The sequence below is a fragment of the Electrophorus electricus genome, chromosome 10 (genome assembly GCF_041902795.1).
Source record: "Electrophorus electricus isolate QZ-2024a chromosome 10, ASM4190279v1, whole genome shotgun sequence".
NCBI classification, from domain to species: domain Eukaryota; kingdom Metazoa; phylum Chordata; class Actinopteri; order Gymnotiformes; family Gymnotidae; genus Electrophorus; species Electrophorus electricus.
Genome location: NC_137506.1, coordinates 4,754,097 through 4,774,893, shown reverse-complemented (window position 1 = coordinate 4,774,893; position 20,797 = coordinate 4,754,097).

Genomic DNA, 20,797 nt, shown 5'->3' with positions numbered 1-20,797 from the left:
ACTATGAAACAGCTTTCTATTCACCTTAAACACTGTTTCAGGGCAAGAGATTGTGTTTTAGACTAAAAGGGAATGCATTATAAGAAGAATCTTTACTTTGAAACTCTGTTCTTTACCTTTTTCACACTGTGAAACAGCTTTGTATTCGCCATAAACACTGTTTCAGGGCAAGAGATTGTGTTTTAGACTAAAGGGAATGCATTATAAGAAGAATCTTTACTTTGAAACTTTGTTCTTTACCTTTTTGACACTATGAAACAGCTTTCTATTCACCTTAAACACTGTTTCAGGGCAAGAGATTGTGTTTTAGACTAAAAGGGAATGCATTATAAGAAGAATCTTTACTTAGAAACTCTGTTCTTTACCTTTTTCACACTATGAAACAACTTTATATTCAACTTAAACACTGTTTCAGGGCAAGAGATTGTGTTTTAGACTAAAAGGGAATGCATTATAAGAAGAATCTTTACTTTGAAACTCTGTTCTTTCCCTTTTTCACACTATGAAACAGCTTTGTATTCACCTTAAACACTGTTTCAGGGCAAGAGATTGTGTTTTAGACTAAAAGGGAATGCATTATAAGAAGAATCTTTACTTTGAAACTCTGTTCTTTACCTTTTTGACACTATGAAACAGCTTTGTATTTACCTTAAACACTGTTTCAGGGCAAGAGATTGTGTTTTAGACTAAACGGGAATGCATTATAAGAAGAATCTTTACTTTGAAACTGTTCTTTACCTTTTTGACACTATGAAACAGCTTTGTATTCACATTAAACACTGTTTCAGGGCAAGAGATTGTGTTTTAGACTAAAAGGGAATGCATTATAAGAAGAATCTTTACTTTGAAACTGTGTTCTTTACCTTTTTCACACTATGAAACAGCTTTGTATTCACCTTAAACACTGTTTCAGGGCAAGAGATTGTGTTTTAGACTAAAGGTAATGCATTATAAGAAGAATCTTTAATTTGAAACTCTGTTCTTTACCTTTTTCACACTATGAAACAGCTTTGTATTTACCTTAAACACTGTTTCAGGGCAAGAGATTGTGTTTTAGACTAAAAGAGACTGCATAATAACAAGAATCTTTACTTTGAAACTCTGTTCTTTACCTTTTTGACATTATGAAACAGCTTTGTATTCACCTTAAACACTGTTTCAGGGCAAGAGATTGTGTTTTAGACTAAAAGGGAATGCATTATAAGAAGAATCTTTACTTTGAAACTCTGTTCTTTCCCTTTTTCACACTATGAAACAGCTTTGTATTCACCTTAAACACTGTTTCAGGGCAAGAGATTGTGTTTTAGACTAAAGGGAATGCATTATAAGAAGAATCTTTAATTTGAAACTCTGTTCTTTACCTTTTTCACACTGTGAAACAGCTTTGTACTCGCCTTAAACACTGTTTCAGTGCAAGAGATTCTGTTTTAGACTAAAAGGGAATGCATTATAAGAAGAATCTTTACTTTGAAACTGTTATTTACCTTTTTGACACTATGAAACAGCTTTGTATTTACCTTAAACACTGTTTCAGGGCAAGAGATTGTGTTTTAGACTAAAAGGGAATGCATTATAAGAAGAATCTTTACTTTGAAACTCTGTTCTTTACCTTTTTCACACTGTGAAACAGCTTTGTATTCGCCTTAAACACTGTTTCAGGGCAAGAGATTGTGTTTTAGACTAAAGGGAATGCATTATAAGAAGAATCTTTACTTTGAAACTTTGTTCTTTACCTTTTTGACACTATGACACAACTTTCTATTCACCTTAAACACTGTTTCAGGGCAAGAGATTGTGTTTTAGACTAAAAGGGAATGCATTATAAGAAGAATCTTTACTTAGAAACTCTGTTCTTTACCTTTTTCACACTATGAAACAACTTTATATTCAACTTAAACACTGTTTCAGGGCAAGAGATTGTGTTTTAGACTAAAAGAGACTGCATTATAAGAAGAATCTTTACTTAGAAACTCTGTTCTTTACCATTTTCACACTATGAAACAGCTTTGTATTCACCTTAAACACTGTTTCAGGGCAAGAGATTGTGTTTTAGACTAAAAGGGAATGCATTATAAGAAGAATCTTTACTTTGAAACTGTGTTCTTTACCTTTTTCACACTATGAAACAGCTTTGTATTCACCTTAAACACTGTTTCAGGGCAAGAGATTGTGTTTTAGACTAAAGGTAATGCATTATAAGAAGAATCTTTAATTTGAAACTCTGTTCTTTACCTTTTTCACACTATGAAACAGCTTTGTATTTACCTTAAACACTGTTTCAGGGCAAGAGATTGTGTTTTAGACTAAAAGAGACTGCATAATAACAAGAATCTTTACTTTGAAACTCTGTTCTTTACCTTTTTCACACTATGAAACAGCTTTGTATTCACCTTAAACACTGTTTCAGGGCAAGAGATTGTGTTTTAGACTAAAGGGAATGCATTATAAGAAGAGTCTTTAATTTGAAACTCTGTTCTTTACCTTTTTCACACTATGAAACAGCTTTGTATTCACCTTAAACACTGTTTCAGGGCAAGAGATTGTGTTTTAGACTAAAAGGGAATGCATTATAAGAAGAATCTTTACTTTGAAACTCTGTTCTTTACCTTTTTCACACTGTGAAACAGCTTTGTACTCGCCTTAAACACTGTTTCAGTGCAAGAGATTGTGTTTTAGACTAAAGGGAATGCATTATAAGAAGAATCTTTACTTTGAAACTCTGTTCTTTACCTTTTTGACACTATGAAACAGCTTTCTATTCACCTTAAACACTGTTTCAGGGCAAGAGATTGTGTTTTAGACTAAAAAAGACTGCATTATAAGAAGAATCTTTACTTTGAAACTCTGTTCTTTACCTTTTTGACACTATGAAACAGCTTTGTATTCACCTTAAACACTGTTTCAGGGCAAGAGATTGTGTTTTAGACTAAAAGAGACTGCATTATAAGAAGAATCTTTACTTTGAAACTCTGTTCTTTACCTTTTTCACACTATGAAACAGCTTTGTATTCACCTTAAACACTGTTTCAGGGCAAGAGATTGTGTTTTAGACTAAAAGGGAATGCATTATAAGAAGAATCTTTACTTTGAAACTGTTCTTTACCTTTTTCACACTATGCAACAGCTTTGTATTCGCCTTAAACACTGTTTCAGGGCAAGAGATTGTGTTTTAGACTAAAAGAGACTGCATTATAAGAAGAATCTTTACTTTGAAACTTTGTTCTTTACCTTTTTGACACTATGAAACAGCTTTCTATTCACCTTAAACACTGTTTCAGGGCAAGAGATTGTGTTTTAGAATAAAAGGGAATGCATTATAAGAAGAATCTTTACTTTGAAACTCTGTTCTTTCCCTTTTTCACACTATGAAACAGCTTTGTATTCACCTTAAACACTGTTTCAGGGCAAGAGATTGTGTTTTAGACTAAAAGGGAATGCATTATAAGAAGAATCTTTACTTTGAAACTCTGTTCTTTACCTTTTTGACACTTTGAAACAGCTTTGTAAACACCTTAAACACTGTTTCAGGGCAAGAGATTGTGTTTTAGACTAAAAGGGAATGCATTATAAGAAGAATCTTTACTTTGAAACTCTGTTCTTTACCTTTTTCACACTGTGAAACAGCTTTGTATTCGCCATAAACACTGTTTCAGGGCAAGAGATTGTGTTTTAGACTAAAGGGAATGCATTATAAGAAGAATCTTTACTTTGAAACTTTGTTCTTTACCTTTTTGACACTATGAAACAGCTTTCTATTCACCTTAAACACTGTTTCAGGGCAAGAGATTGTGTTTTAGACTAAAAGGGAATGCATTATAAGAAGAATCTTTACTTTGAAACTCTGTTCTTTCCCTTTTTCACACTATGAAACAGCTTTGTATTCACCTTAAACACTGTTTCAGGGCAAGAGATTGTGTTTTAGACTAAAAGGGAATGCATTATAAGAAGAATCTTTACTTTGAAACTCTGTTCTTTACCTTTTTGACACTATGAAACAGCTTTGTATTTACCTTAAACACTGTTTCAGGGCAAGAGATTGTGTTTTAGACTAAACAGGAATGCATTATAAGAAGAATCTTTACTTTGAAACTGTTCTTTACCTTTTTGACACTATGAAACAGCTTTGTATTCACATTAAACACTGTTTCAGGGCAAGAGATTGTGTTTTAGACTAAAAGGGAATGCATTATAAGAAGAATCTTTACTTTGAAACTGTGTTCTTTACCTTTTTCACACTATGAAACAGCTTTGTATTCACCTTAAACACTGTTTCAGGGCAAGAGATTGTGTTTTAGACTAAAGGTAATGCATTATAAGAAGAATCTTTAATTTGAAACTCTGTTCTTTACCTTTTTCACACTATGAAACAGCTTTGTATTTACCTTAAACACTGTTTCAGGGCAAGAGATTGTGTTTTAGACTAAAAGAGACTGCATAATAACAAGAATCTTTACTTTGAAACTCTGTTCTTTACCTTTTTGACATTATGAAACAGCTTTGTATTCACCTTAAACACTGTTTCAGGGCAAGAGATTGTGTTTTAGACTAAAAGGGAATGCATTATAAGAAGAATCTTTACTTTGAAACTCTGTTCTTTCCCTTTTTCACACTATGAAACAGCTTTGTATTCACCTTAAACACTGTTTCAGGGCAAGAGATTGTGTTTTAGACTAAAGGGAATGCATTATAAGAAGAATCTTTAATTTGAAACTCTGTTCTTTACCTTTTTCACACTGTGAAACAGCTTTGTACTCGCCTTAAACACTGTTTCAGTGCAAGAGATTGTGTTTTAGACTAAAGGGAATGCATTATAAGAAGAATCTTTACTTTGAAACTCTGTTCTTTACCTTTTTGACACTATGAAACAGCTTTGTATTCACCTTAAACACTGTTTCAGGGCAAGAGATTGTGTTTTAGACTAAAAGAGACTGCATTATAAGAAGAATCTTTAATTTGAAACTCTGTTCTTTACCTTTTTCACACTATGAAACAACTTTATATTCAACTTAAACACTGTTTCAGGGCAAGAGATTGTGTTTTAGACTAAAAGAGACTGCATTATAAGAAGAATCTTTACTTAGAAACTCTGTTCTTTACCATTTTCACACTATGAAACAGCTTTGTATTCACCTTAAACACTGTTTCAGGGCAAGAGATTGTGTTTTAGACTAAAAGGGAATGCTTTATAAGAAGAATCTTTACTTTGAAACTGTGTTCTTTACCTTTTTCACACTATGAAACAGCTTTGTATTCACCTTAAACACTGTTTCAGGGCAAGAGATTGTGTTTTAGACTAAAGGTAATGCATTATAAGAAGAATCTTTAATTTGAAACTCTGTTCTTTACCTTTTTCACACTATGAAACAGCTTTGTATTTACCTTAAACACTGTTTCAGGGCAAGAGATTGTGTTTTAGACTAAAAGAGACTGCATAATAACAAGAATCTTTACTTTGAAACTCTGTTCTTTACCTTTTTCACACTATGAAACAGCTTTGTATTCACCTTAAACACTGTTTCAGGGCAAGAGATTGTGTTTTAGACTAAAGGGAATGCATTATAAGAAGAGTCTTTAATTTGAAACTCTGTTCTTTACCTTTTTCACACTATGAAACAGCTTTGTATTCACCTTAAACACTGTTTCAGGGCAAGAGATTGTGTTTTAGACTAAAAGGGAATGCATTATAAGAAGAATCTTTACTTTGAAACTCTGTTCTTTACCTTTTTCACACTGTGAAACAGCTTTGTACTCGCCTTAAACACTGTTTCAGTGCAAGAGATTGTGTTTTAGACTAAAGGGAATGCATTATAAGAAGAATCTTTACTTTGAAACTCTGTTCTTTACCTTTTTGACACTATGAAACAGCTTTCTATTCACCTTAAACACTGTTTCAGGGCAAGAGATTGTGTTTTAGACTAAAAAAGACTGCATTATAAGAAGAATCTTTACTTTGAAACTCTGTTCTTTACCTTTTTGACACTATGAAACAGCTTTGTATTCACCTTAAACACTGTTTCAGGGCAAGAGATTGTGTTTTAGACTAAAAGAGACTGCATTATAAGAAGAATCTTTACTTTGAAACTCTGTTCTTTACCTTTTTCACACTATGAAACAGCTTTGTATTCACCTTAAACACTGTTTCAGGGCAAGAGATTGTGTTTTAGACTAAAAGGGAATGCATTATAAGAAGAATCTTTACTTTGAAACTGTTCTTTACCTTTTTCACACTATGCAACAGCTTTGTATTCGCCTTAAACACTGTTTCAGGGCAAGAGATTGTGTTTTAGACTAAAAGAGACTGCATTATAAGAAGAATCTTTACTTTGAAACTTTGTTCTTTACCTTTTTGACACTATGAAACAGCTTTCTATTCACCTTAAACACTGTTTCAGGGCAAGAGATTGTGTTTTAGAATAAAAGGGAATGCATTATAAGAAGAATCTTTACTTTGAAACTCTGTTCTTTCCCTTTTTCACACTATGAAACAGCTTTGTATTCACCTTAAACACTGTTTCAGGGCAAGAGATTGTGTTTTAGACTAAAAGGGAATGCATTATAAGAAGAATCTTTACTTTGAAACTCTGTTCTTTACCTTTTTGACACTTTGAAACAGCTTTGTAAACACCTTAAACACTGTTTCAGGGCAAGAGATTGTGTTTTAGACTAAAAGGGAATGCATTATAAGAAGAATCTTTACTTTGAAACTCTGTTCTTTACCTTTTTCACACTGTGAAACAGCTTTGTATTCGCCATAAACACTGTTTCAGGGCAAGAGATTGTGTTTTAGACTAAAGGGAATGCATTATAAGAAGAATCTTTACTTTGAAACTTTGTTCTTTACCTTTTTGACACTATGAAACAGCTTTCTATTCACCTTAAACACTGTTTCAGGGCAAGAGATTGTGTTTTAGACTAAAAGGGAATGCATTATAAGAAGAATCTTTACTTAGAAACTCTGTTCTTTACCTTTTTCACACTATGAAACAACTTTATATTCAACTTAAACACTGTTTCAGGGCAAGAGATTGTGTTTTAGACTAAAGGGAATGCATTATAAGAAGAATCTTTACTTTGAAACTCTGTTCTTTCCCTTTTTCACACTATGCAACAGCTTTGTATTCGCCTTAAACACTGTTTCAGGGCAAGAGATTGTGTTTTAGACTAAAAGAGACTGCATTATAAGAAGAATCTTTACTTTGAAACTTTGTTCTTTACCTTTTTGACACTATGAAACAGCTTTCTATTCACCTTAAACACTGTTTCAGGGCAAGAGATTGTGTTTTAGACTAAAAGGGAATGCATTATAAGAAGAATCTTTACTTTGAAACTCTGTTCTTTCCCTTTTTCACACTATGAAACAGCTTTGTATTCACTTTAAACACTGTTTCAGGGCAAGAGATTGTGTTTTAGACTAAAAGGGAATGCATTATAAGAAGAATCTTTACTTTGAAACTCTGTTCTTTACCTTTTTGACACTTTGAAACAGCTTTGTATTCGCCTTAAACACTGTTTCAGGGCAAGAGATTGTGTTTTAGACTAAAAGGGAATGCATTATAAGAAGAATCTTTACTTTGAAACTGTGTTCTTTACCTTTTTCACACTATGAAACAGCTTTGTATTCACCTTAAACACTGTTTCAGGGCAAGAGATTGTGTTTTAGACTAAAGGTAATGCATTATAAGAAGAATCTTTAATTTGAAACTCTGTTCTTTACCTTTTTCACACTATGAAACAGCTTTGTATTTACCTTAAACACTGTTTCAGGGCAAGAGATTGTGTTTTAGACTAAAGGGAATGCATTATAAGAAGAATCTTTACTTTGAAACTCTGTTCTTTACCTTTTTGACATTATGAAACAGCTTTGTATTCACCTTAAACACTGTTTCAGGGCAAGAGATTGTGTTTTAGACTAAAAGGGAATGCATTATAAGAAGAATCTTTACTTTGAAACTCTGTTCTTTCCCTTTTTCACACTATGAAACAGCTTTGTATTCACCTTAAACACTGTTTCAGGGCAAGAGATTGTGTTTTAGACTAAAGGGAATGCATTATAAGAAGAATCTTTACTTTGAAACTCTGTTCTTTACCTTTTTGACACTATGAAACAGCTTTGTATTCACCTTAAACACTGTTTCAGGGCAAGAGATTGTGTTTTAGACTAAAAGAGACTGCATTATAAGAAGAATCTTTAATTTGAAACTCTGTTCTTTACCTTTTTCACACTATGAAACAGCTTTGTATTCACCTTAAACACTGTTTCAGGGCAAGAGATTGTGTTTTAGACTAAAAGGGAATGCATTATAAGAAGAATCTTTACTTTGAAACTCTGTTCTTTCCCTTTTTCACACTATGAAATAGCTTTGTATTCACCTTAAACACTGTTTCAGGGCAAGAGATTGTGTTTTAGACTAAAAGGGAATGCATTATAAGAAGAATCTTTAATTTGAAACTCTGTTCTTTACCTTTTTCACACTATGAAACAGCTTTGTATTCACCTTAAACACTGTTTCAAGGCAAGAGATTGTGTTTTAGACTAAAAGGGAATGCATTATAAGAAGAATCTTTACTTTGAAACTGTTCTTTACCTTTTTCACACTATGCAACAGCTTTGTATTCGCCTTAAACACTGTTTCAGGGCAAGAGATTGTGTTTTAGACTAAAAGAGACTGCATTATAAGAAGAATCTTTACTTTGAAACTTTGTTCTTTACCTTTTTGACACTATGAAACAGCTTTCTATTCACCTTAAACACTGTTTCAGGGCAAGAGATTGTGTTTTAGAATAAAAGGGAATGCATTATAAGAAGAATCTTTACTTTGAAACTCTGTTCTTTCCCTTTTTCACACTATGAAACAGCTTTGTATTCACTTTAAACACTGTTTCAGGGCAAGAGATTGTGTTTTAGACTAAAAGGGAATGCATTATAAGAAGAATCTTTACTTTGAAACTCTGTTCTTTACCTTTTTGACACTTTGAAACAGCTTTGTATACACCTTAAACACTGTTTCAGGGCAAGAGATTGTGTTTTAGACTAAAAGAGACTGCATTATAAGAAGAATCTTTACTTTGAAACTCTGTTCTTTACCTTTTTGACACTATGAAACAGCTTTGTATTCACCTTAAACACTGTTTCAGGGCAAGAGATTGTGTTTTAGACTAAAAGGGAATGCATTATAAGAAGAATCTTTACTTTGAAACTCTGTTCTTTACCTTTTTCACACTGTGAAACAGCTTTGTATTCGCCTTAAACACTGTTTCAGGGCAAGAGATTGTGTTTTAGACTAAAGGGAATGCATTATAAGAAGAATCTTTACTTTGAAACTTTGTTCTTTACCTTTTTGACACTATGACACAACTTTCTATTCACCTTAAACACTGTTTCAGGGCAAGAGATTGTGTTTTAGACTAAAAGGGAATGCATTATAAGAAGAATCTTTACTTAGAAACTCTGTTCTTTACCTTTTTCACACTATGAAACAACTTTATATTCAACTTAAACACTGTTTCAGGGCAAGAGATTGTGTTTTAGACTAAAAGAGACTGCATTATAAGAAGAATCTTTACTTAGAAACTCTGTTCTTTACCATTTTCACACTATGAAACAGCTTTGTATTCACCTTAAACACTGTTTCAGGGCAAGAGATTGTGTTTTAGACTAAAAGGGAATGCATTATAAGAAGAATCTTTACTTTGAAACTGTGTTCTTTACCTTTTTCACACTATGAAACAGCTTTGTATTCACCTTAAACACTGTTTCAGGGCAAGAGATTGTGTTTTAGACTAAAAGGGAATGCATTATAAGAAGAATCTTTACTTTGAAACTCTGTTCTTTCCCTTTTTCACACTATGAAATAGCTTTGTATTCACCTTAAACACTGTTTCAGGGCAAGAGATTGTGTTTTAGACTAAAAGGGAATGCATTATAAGAAGAATCTTTAATTTGAAACTCTGTTCTTTACCTTTTTCACACTATGAAACAGCTTTGTATTCACCTTAAACACTGTTTCAAGGCAAGAGATTGTGTTTTAGACTAAAAGGGAATGCATTATAAGAAGAATCTTTACTTTGAAACTGTTCTTTACCTTTTTCACACTATGCAACAGCTTTGTATTCGCCTTAAACACTGTTTCAGGGCAAGAGATTGTGTTTTAGACTAAAAGAGACTGCATTATAAGAAGAATCTTTACTTTGAAACTTTGTTCTTTACCTTTTTGACACTATGAAACAGCTTTCTATTCACCTTAAACACTGTTTCAGGGCAAGAGATTGTGTTTTAGAATAAAAGGGAATGCATTATAAGAAGAATCTTTACTTTGAAACTCTGTTCTTTCCCTTTTTCACACTATGAAACAGCTTTGTATTCACTTTAAACACTGTTTCAGGGCAAGAGATTGTGTTTTAGACTAAAAGGGAATGCATTATAAGAAGAATCTTTACTTTGAAACTCTGTTCTTTACCTTTTTGACACTTTGAAACAGCTTTGTATACACCTTAAACACTGTTTCAGGGCAAGAGATTGTGTTTTAGACTAAAAGAGACTGCATTATAAGAAGAATCTTTACTTTGAAACTCTGTTCTTTACCTTTTTGACACTATGAAACAGCTTTGTATTCACCTTAAACACTGTTTCAGGGCAAGAGATTGTGTTTTAGACTAAAAGGGAATGCATTATAAGAAGAATCTTTACTTTGAAACTCTGTTCTTTACCTTTTTCACACTGTGAAACAGCTTTGTATTCGCCTTAAACACTGTTTCAGGGCAAGAGATTGTGTTTTAGACTAAAGGGAATGCATTATAAGAAGAATCTTTACTTTGAAACTTTGTTCTTTACCTTTTTGACACTATGACACAACTTTCTATTCACCTTAAACACTGTTTCAGGGCAAGAGATTGTGTTTTAGACTAAAAGGGAATGCATTATAAGAAGAATCTTTACTTAGAAACTCTGTTCTTTACCTTTTTCACACTATGAAACAACTTTATATTCAACTTAAACACTGTTTCAGGGCAAGAGATTGTGTTTTAGACTAAAAGAGACTGCATTATAAGAAGAATCTTTACTTAGAAACTCTGTTCTTTACCATTTTCACACTATGAAACAGCTTTGTATTCACCTTAAACACTGTTTCAGGGCAAGAGATTGTGTTTTAGACTAAAAGGGAATGCATTATAAGAAGAATCTTTACTTTGAAACTGTGTTCTTTACCTTTTTCACACTATGAAACAGCTTTGTATTCACCTTAAACACTGTTTCAGGGCAAGAGATTGTGTTTTAGACTAAAGGTAATGCATTATAAGAAGAATCTTTAATTTGAAACTCTGTTCTTTACCTTTTTCACACTATGAAACAGCTTTGTATTTACCTTAAACACTGTTTCAGGGCAAGAGATTGTGTTTTAGACTAAAAGAGACTGCATAATAACAAGAATCTTTACTTTGAAACTCTGTTCTTTACCTTTTTCACACTATGAAACAGCTTTGTATTCACCTTAAACACTGTTTCAGGGCAAGAGATTGTGTTTTAGACTAAAGGGAATGCATTATAAGAAGAGTCTTTAATTTGAAACTCTGTTCTTTACCTTTTTCACACTATGAAACAGCTTTGTATTCACCTTAAACACTGTTTCAGGGCAAGAGATTGTGTTTTAGACTAAAAGGGAATGCATTATAAGAAGAATCTTTACTTTGAAACTCTGTTCTTTACCTTTTTCACACTGTGAAACAGCTTTGTACTCGCCTTAAACACTGTTTCAGTGCAAGAGATTGTGTTTTAGACTAAAGGGAATGCATTATAAGAAGAATCTTTACTTTGAAACTCTGTTCTTTACCTTTTTCACACTGTGAAACAGCTTTGTATTCACCTTAAACACTGTTTCAGGGCAAGAGATTGTGTTTTAGACTAAAAGAGACTGCATTATAAGAAGAATCTTTACTTTGAAACTTTGTTCTTTACCTTTTTGACACTATGAAACAGCTTTCTATTCACCTTAAACACTGTTTCAGGGCAAGAGATTGTGTTTTAGACTAAAAAAGACTGCATTATAAGAAGAATCTTTACTTTGAAACTCTGTTCTTTACCTTTTTGACACTATGAAACAGCTTTGTATTCACCTTAAACACTGTTTCAGGGCAAGAGATTGTGTTTTAGACTAAAAGAGACTGCATTATAAGAAGAATCTTTACTTTGAAACTCTGTTCTTTACCTTTTTCACACTATGAAACAGCTTTGTATTCACCTTAAACACTGTTTCAGGGCAAGAGATTGTGTTTTAGACTAAAAGGGAATGCATTATAAGAAGAATCTTTACTTTGAAACTGTTCTTTACCTTTTTCACACTATGCAACAGCTTTGTATTCGCCTTAAACACTGTTTCAGGGCAAGAGATTGTGTTTTAGACTAAAAGAGACTGCATTATAAGAAGAATCTTTACTTTGAAACTTTGTTCTTTACCTTTTTGACACTATGAAACAGCTTTCTATTCACCTTAAACACTGTTTCAGGGCAAGAGATTGTGTTTTAGAATAAAAGGGAATGCATTATAAGAAGAATCTTTACTTTGAAACTCTGTTCTTTCCCTTTTTCACACTATGAAACAGCTTTGTATTCACCTTAAACACTGTTTCAGGGCAAGAGATTGTGTTTTAGACTAAAAGGGAATGCATTATAAGAAGAATCTTTACTTTGAAACTCTGTTCTTTACCTTTTTGACACTTTGAAACAGCTTTGTAAACACCTTAAACACTGTTTCAGGGCAAGAGATTGTGTTTTAGACTAAAAGGGAATGCATTATAAGAAGAATCTTTACTTTGAAACTCTGTTCTTTACCTTTTTCACACTGTGAAACAGCTTTGTATTCGCCTTAAACACTGTTTCAGGGCAAGAGATTGTGTTTTAGACTAAAGGGAATGCATTATAAGAAGAATCTTTACTTTGAAACTCTGTTCTTTACCTTTTTCACACTGAAACAGCTTTGTACTCGCCTTAAACACTGTTTCAGTGCAAGAGATTGTGTTTTAGACTAAAGGGAATGCATTATAAGAAGAATCTTTAATTTGAAACTCTGTTCTTTACCTTTTTCACACTGTGAAACAGCTTTGTATTCACCTTAAACACTGTTTCAGGGCAAGAGATTGTGTTTTAGACTAAAAGAGACTGCATTATAAGAAGAATCTTTACTTTGAAACTTTGTTCTTTACCTTTTTCACACTATGAAACAGCTTTGTATTCACCTTAAACACTGTTTCAGGGCAAGAGATTGTGTTTTAGACTAAAGGGAATGCATTATAAGAAGAATCTTTAATTTGAAACTCTGTTCTTTACCTTTTTCACACTATGAAACAGCTTTGTATTCACCTTAAACACTGTTTCAGGGCAAGAGATTGTGTTTTAGACTAAAAGGGAATGCATTATAAGAAGAATCTTTACTTTGAAACTCTGTTCTTTACCTTTTTCACACTGTGAAACAGCTTTGTACTCGCCTTAAACACTGTTTCAGTGCAAGAGATTGTGTTTTAGACTAAAGGGAATGCATTATAAGAAGAATCTTTAATTTGAAACTCTGTTCTTTACCTTTTTCATACTATGCAACAGCTTTGTATTCGCATTAAACACTGTTTCCGGGCAAGAGATTGTGTTTTAGACTAAAAGAGACTGCATTATAAGAAGAATCTTTACTTTGAAACTTTGTTCTTTACCTTTTTGACACTATGAAACAGCTTTGTAATCACCTTAAACACTGTTTCAGGGCAAGAGATTGTGTTTTAAACTAAAAGGGAATGCATTATAAGAAGAATCTTTACTTTGAAACTCTGTTCTTTACCTTTTTCACACTGTGAAACAGCTTTGTATTCACCTTAAACACTGTTTCAGGGCAAGAGATTGTGTTTTAGACTAAAAGGGAATGCATTATAAGAAGAATCTTTACTTTGAAACTGTTCTTTACCTTTTTCACACTATGCAACAGCTTTGTATTCGCCTTAAACACTGTTTCAGGGCAAGAGATTGTGTTTTAGACTAAAAGAGACTGCATTATAAGAAGAATCTTTACTTTGAAACTTTGTTCTTTACCTTTTTGACACTATGAAACAGCTTTCTATTCACCTTAAACACTGTTTCAGGGCAAGAGATTGTGTTTTAGAATAAAAGGGAATGCATTATAAGAAGAATCTTTACTTTGAAACTCTGTTCTTTCCCTTTTTCACACTATGAAACAGCTTTGTATTCACCTTAAACACTGTTTCAGGGCAAGAGATTGTGTTTTAGACTAAAAGGGAATGCATTATAAGAAGAATCTTTACTTTGAAACTCTGTTCTTTACCTTTTTGACACTTTGAAACAGCTTTGTAAACACCTTAAACACTGTTTCAGGGCAAGAGATTGTGTTTTAGACTAAAAGGGAATGCATTATAAGAAGAATCTTTACTTTGAAACTCTGTTCTTTACCTTTTTCACACTGTGAAACAGCTTTGTATTCGCCTTAAACACTGTTTCAGGGCAAGAGATTGTGTTTTAGACTAAAGGGAATGCATTATAAGAAGAATCTTTACTTTGAAACTCTGTTCTTTACCTTTTTCACACTGAAACAGCTTTGTACTCGCCTTAAACACTGTTTCAGTGCAAGAGATTGTGTTTTAGACTAAAGGGAATGCATTATAAGAAGAATCTTTAATTTGAAACTCTGTTCTTTACCTTTTTCACACTGTGAAACAGCTTTGTATTCACCTTAAACACTGTTTCAGGGCAAGAGATTGTGTTTTAGACTAAAAGAGACTGCATTATAAGAAGAATCTTTACTTTGAAACTTTGTTCTTTACCTTTTTCACACTATGAAACAGCTTTGTATTCACCTTAAACACTGTTTCAGGGCAAGAGATTGTGTTTTAGACTAAAGGGAATGCATTATAAGAAGAATCTTTAATTTGAAACTCTGTTCTTTACCTTTTTCACACTATGAAACAGCTTTGTATTCACCTTAAACACTGTTTCAGGGCAAGAGATTGTGTTTTAGACTAAAAGGGAATGCATTATAAGAAGAATCTTTACTTTGAAACTCTGTTCTTTACCTTTTTCACACTGTGAAACAGCTTTGTACTCGCCTTAAACACTGTTTCAGTGCAAGAGATTGTGTTTTAGACTAAAGGGAATGCATTATAAGAAGAATCTTTAATTTGAAACTCTGTTCTTTACCTTTTTCACACTATGCAACAGCTTTGTATTCGCCTTAAACACTGTTTCCGGGCAAGAGATTGTGTTTTAGACTAAAAGAGACTGCATTATAAGAAGAATCTTTACTTTGAAACTTTGTTCTTTACCTTTTTGACACTATGAAACAGCTTTGTAATCACCTTAAACACTGTTTCAGGGCAAGAGATTGTGTTTTAGACTAAAAGGGAATGCATTATAAGAAGAATCTTTACTTTGAAACTCTGTTCTTTACCTTTTTCACACTGTGAAACAGCTTTGTATTCACCTTAAACACTGTTTCAGGGCAAGAGATTGTGTTTTAGACTAAAGGGAATACATTATAAGAAGAATCTTTACTTTGAAACTTTGTTCTTTACCTTTTTGACACTATGAAACAGCTTTGTATTTACCTTAAACACTGTTTCAAGGCAAGAGATTGTGTTTTAGACTAAACGGGAATGCATTATAAGAAGAATCTTTACTTTGAAACTCTGTTCTTTACCTTTTTCACAATGTGAAACAGCTTTGTATTTACCTTAAACACTGTTTCAGGGCAAGAGATTGTGTTTTAGACTAAAAGGGAATGCATTATAAGAAGAATCTTTACTTAGAAACTCTGTTCTTTACCATTTTCACACTATGAAACAGCTTTGTATTCACCTTAAACACTGTTTCAGGGCAAGAGATTGTGTTTTAGACTAAAAGGGAATGCATTATAAGAAGAATCTTTACTTTGAAACTGTTCTTTACCTTTTTCACACTATGAAACAGCTTTGTATTCACCTTAATCACTGTTTCAGGGCAAGAGATTGTGTTTTAGACTAAAGGGAATGCATTATAAGAAGAATCTTTAATTTGAAACTCTGTTCTTTACCTTTTTCACACTATGAAACAGCTTTGTATTCACCTTAAACAATGTTTCAAGGCAAGAGATTGTGTTTTAGACTAAAAGGGAATGCATTATAAGAAGAATCTTTACTTTGAAACTGTTCTTTACCTTTTTCACACTATGCAACAGCTTTGTATTCGCCTTAAACACTGTTTCAGGGCAAGAGATTGTGTTTTAGACTAAAAGAGACTGCATTATAAGAAGAATCTTTACTTTGAAACTTTGTTCTTTACCTTTTTGACACTATGAAACAGCTTTCTATTCACCTTAAACACTGTTTCAGGGCAAGAGATTGTGTTTTAGAATAAAAGGGAATGCATTATAAGAAGAATCTTTACTTTGAAACTCTGTTCTTTCCCTTTTTCACACTATGAAACAGCTTTGTATTCACTTTAAACACTGTTTCAGGGCAAGAGATTGTGTTTTAGACTAAAAGGGAATGCATTATAAGAAGAATCTTTACTTTGAAACTCTGTTCTTTACCTTTTTGACACTTTGAAACAGCTTTGTATACACCTTAAACACTGTTTCAGGGCAAGAGATTGTGTTTTAGACTAAAAGAGACTGCATTATAAGAAGAATCTTTACTTTGAAACTCTGTTCTTTACCTTTTTGACACTATGAAACAGCTTTGTATTCACCTTAAACACTGTTTCAGGGCAAGAGATTGTGTTTTAGACTAAAAGGGAATGCATTATAAGAAGAATCTTTACTTTGAAACTCTGTTCTTTACCTTTTTCACACTGTGAAACAGCTTTGTATTCGCCTTAAACACTGTTTCAGGGCAAGAGATTGTGTTTTAGACTAAAGGGAATGCATTATAAGAAGAATCTTTACTTTGAAACTTTGTTCTTTACCTTTTTGACACTATGACACAACTTTCTATTCACCTTAAACACTGTTTCAGGGCAAGAGATTGTGTTTTAGACTAAAAGGGAATGCATTATAAGAAGAATCTTTACTTAGAAACTCTGTTCTTTACCTTTTTCACACTATGAAACAACTTTATATTCAACTTAAACACTGTTTCAGGGCAAGAGATTGTGTTTTAGACTAAAAGAGACTGCATTATAAGAAGAATCTTTACTTAGAAACTCTGTTCTTTACCATTTTCACACTATGAAACAGCTTTGTATTCACCTTAAACACTGTTTCAGGGCAAGAGATTGTGTTTTAGACTAAAAGGGAATGCATTATAAGAAGAATCTTTACTTTGAAACTGTGTTCTTTACCTTTTTCACACTATGAAACAGCTTTGTATTCACCTTAAACACTGTTTCAGGGCAAGAGATTGTGTTTTAGACTAAAGGTAATGCATTATAAGAAGAATCTTTAATTTGAAACTCTGTTCTTTACCTTTTTCACACTATGAAACAGCTTTGTATTTACCTTAAACACTGTTTCAGGGCAAGAGATTGTGTTTTAGACTAAAAGAGACTGCATAATAACAAGAATCTTTACTTTGAAACTCTGTTCTTTACCTTTTTCACACTATGAAACAGCTTTGTATTCACCTTAAACACTGTTTCAGGGCAAGAGATTGTGTTTTAGACTAAAGGGAATGCATTATAAGAAGAGTCTTTAATTTGAAACTCTGTTCTTTACCTTTTTCACACTATGAAACAGCTTTGTATTCACCTTAAACACTGTTTCAGGGCAAGAGATTGTGTTTTAGACTAAAAGGGAATGCATTATAAGAAGAATCTTTACTTTGAAACTCTGTTCTTTACCTTTTTCACACTGTGAAACAGCTTTGTATTCACCTTAAACACTGTTTCAGGGCAAGAGATTGTGTTTTAGACTAAAAGAGACTGCATTATAAGAAGAATCTTTACTTTGAAACTTTGTTCTTTACCTTTTTGACACTAAGAAACAGCTTTCTATTCACCTTAAACACTGTTTCAGGGCAAGAGATTGTGTTTGAGACTAAAAAAGACTGCATTATAAGAAGAATCTTTACTTTGAAACTCTGTTCTTTACCTTTTTGACACTATGAAACAGCTTTGTATTCACCTTAAACACTGTTTCAGGGCAAGAGATTGTGTTTTAGACTAAAAGAGACTGCATTATAAGAAGAATCTTTACTTTGAAACTCTGTTCTTTACCTTTTTCACACTATGAAACAGCTTTGTATTCACCTTAAACACTGTTTCAGGGCAAGAGATTGTGTTTTAGACTAAAAGGGAATGCATTATAAGAAGAATCTTTACTTTGAAACTGTTCTTTACCTTTTTCACACTATGCAACAGCTTTGTATTCGCCTTAAACACTGTTTCAGGGCAAGAGATTGTGTTTTAGACTAAAAGAGACTGCATTATAAGAAGAATCTTTACTTTGAAACTTTGTTCTTTACCTTTTTGACACTATGAAACAGCTTTCTATTCACCTTAAACACTGTTTCAGGGCAAGAGATTGTGTTTTAGAATAAAAGGGAATGCATTATAAGAAGAATCTTTACTTTGAAACTCTGTTCTTTCCCTTTTTCACACTATGAAACAGCTTTGTGTTCACCTTAAACACTGTTTCAGGGCAAGAGATTGTGTTTTAGACTAAAAGGGAATGCATTATAAGAAGAATCTTTACTTTGAAACTCTGTTCTTTACCTTTTTGACACTTTGAAACAGCTTTGTAAACACCTTAAACACTGTTTCAGGGCAAGAGATTGTGTTTTAGACTAAAAGGGAATGCATTATAAGAAGAATCTTTACTTTGAAACTCTGTTCTTTACCTTTTTCACACTGTGAAACAGCTTTGTATTTGCCTTAAACACTGTTTCAGGGCAAGAGATTGTGTTTTAGACTAAAGGGAATGCATTATAAGAAGAATCTTTACTTTGAAACTCTGTTCTTTACCTTTTTCACACTGAAACAGCTTTGTACTCGCCTTAAACACTGTTTCAGTGCAAGAGATTGTGTTTTAGACTAAAGGGAATGCATTATAAGAAGAATCTTTAATTTGAAACTCTGTTCTTTACCTTTTTCACACTGTGAAACAGCTTTGTATTCACCTTAAACACTGTTTCAGGGCAAGAGATTGTGTTTTAGACTAAAAGAGACTGCATTATTAGAAGAATCTTTACTTTGAAACTTTGTTCTTTACCTTTTTCACACTATGAAACAGCTTTGTATTCACCTTAAACACTGTTTCAGGGCAAGAGATTGTGTTTTAGACTAAAGGGAATGCATTATAAGAAGAATCTTTAATTTGAAACTCTGTTCTTTACCTTTTTCACACTATGAAACAGCTTTGTATTCACCTTAAACACTGTTTCAGGGCAAGAGATTGTGTTTTAGACTAAAAGGGAATGCATTATAAGAAGAATCTTTACTTTGAAACTCTGTTCTTTACCTTTTTCACACTGTGAAACAGCTTTGTACTCGCCTTAAACACTGTTTCAGTGCAAGAGATTGTGTTTTAGACTAAAGGGAATGCATTATAAGAAGAATCTTTAATTTGAAACTCTGTTCTTTACCTTTTTCACACTATGCAACAGCTTTGTATTCGCCTTAAACACTGTTTCCGGGCAAGAGATTGTGTTTTAGACTAAAAGAGACTGCATTATAAGAAGAATCTTTACTTTGAAACTTTGTTCTTTACCTTTTTGACACTATGAAACAGCTTTGTAATCACCTTAAACACTGTTTCAGGGCAAGAGATTGTGTTTTAGACTAAAAGGGAATGCATTATAAGAAGAATCTTTACTTTGAAACTCTGTTCTTTACCTTTTTCACACTGTGAAACAGCTTTGTATTCACCTTAAACACTGTTTCAGGGCAAGAGATTGTGTTTTAGACTAAAGGGAATACATTATAAGAAGAATCTTTACTTTGAAACTTTATTCTTTACCTTTTTGACACTATGAAACAACTTTGTATTTACCTTAAACACTGTTTCAAGGCAAGAGATTGTGTTTTAGACTAAACGGGAATGCATTATAAGAAGAATCTTTACTTTGAAACTCTGTTCTTTACCTTTTTCACAATGTGAAACAGCTTTGTATTTACCTTAAACACTGTTTCAGGGCAAGAGATTGTGTTTTAGACTAAAAGGGAATGCATTATAAGAAGAATCTTTACTTAGAAACTCTGTTCTTTACCATTTTCACACTATGAAACAGCTTTGTATTCACCTTAAACACTGTTTCAGGGCAAGAGATTGTGTTTTAGACTAAAAGGGAATGCATTATAAGAAGAATCTTTACTTTGAAACTGTTCTTTACCTTTTTCACACTATGAAACAGCTTTGTATTCACCTTAATCACTGTTTCAGGGCAAGAGATTGTGTTAAAGACTAAAGGGAATGCATTATAAGAAGAATCTTTAATTTGAAACTCTGTTCTTTACCTTTTTCACACTATGAAACAGCTTTGTATTCACCTTAAACAATGTTTCAAGGCAAGAGATTGTGTTTTAGACTAAAAGGGAATGCATTATAAGAAGAATCTTTACTTTGAAACTCTGTTCTTTACCTTTTTCACACTATGAAACAGCTTTGTATTCACCTTAAACACTGTTTCAGGGCAAGAGATTGTGTTTTAGACTAAAGGGAATGCATTATAAGAAGAATCTTTACTTTGAAACTCTGTTCTTTACCTTTTTCACACTGTGAAACAGCTTTGTACTCGCCTTAAACACTGTTTCAGTGCAAGAGATTGTGTTTTAGACTAAAGGGAATGCATTATAAGAAGAATCTTTAATTTGAAACTCTGTTCTTTACCTTTTTCA